Here is an 862-nt window from a genome sequence, read left to right on the forward strand (position 1 = left end):
GCTACTTAAAATACGTTTGGACTGTGTTCTCGCCGCTAAAGCGCCACCTACATCGGCTTCTTTAGCGGTGAGAAGCAGACCTACAGCAAGGTGGTAGAACACAGTATTTATCCGCGAACCCCGGGGAATAGCTAGTATATAGTACGTATAAAACTGTTGAATGAGCAGTAAACAGCCTTATTTGAGAGGCAGCCAGATATAATCTGTGCTGCGTGGTCAAAGAAGGTGTCGACTCTGAGACTGCATGGTTTGGATTGTGAAAGTTTTCTATTTCGTGTATAAATGCGCCCCATTACGCAACTGCCTTTCTAGTGTGAGCCGCCTGCAGGTCTGTGACCTCCGCAGAGGGGCATTTCAAAGAGGGCGTGAGAAGACGATACGCCGACAGGATTTTTTTTAATTTTTTAATATTTTGTGGCCTGTACCTTCAACTCAAACATATCCGTTTTGGGTATTCCAAAAGTGCACCCTACTATATTTTTAATGCGTCGAAGCCAGTCACCTTGAGGCCCTTAACTATAGAAATCCCCATAGGTCGAAAACTGTGTTCTGCTACCTTAGAAGCTCTGAAGATTTCTGATATCATGGCACGGTATCGTCATGGCATGATAAATGAAAACAAGTGTAGTTTGGCAAGAAAATCTTAAAATCCCGTTTCAATAAAAATTAGTGATTTTGGTAAAATATGCCTATTAGGAACCCGTGGCAACACGAAATATTACAAACTTACTACATTTTTTGTAAATTGTTGCCAACGGTATTCTAGGAAAACTCACCAAGTTTGGGAGCTATACGACGTCAAAGTTAGCGCTTGCACATTTCTGTCTGTGTCTGTCCTTTCTTGTCACTTGAAATCAGCTCT

This window comes from Branchiostoma floridae, chromosome 14 (assembly GCF_000003815.2).
Source record: "Branchiostoma floridae strain S238N-H82 chromosome 14, Bfl_VNyyK, whole genome shotgun sequence".
NCBI lineage: Eukaryota > Metazoa > Chordata > Leptocardii > Amphioxiformes > Branchiostomatidae > Branchiostoma > Branchiostoma floridae.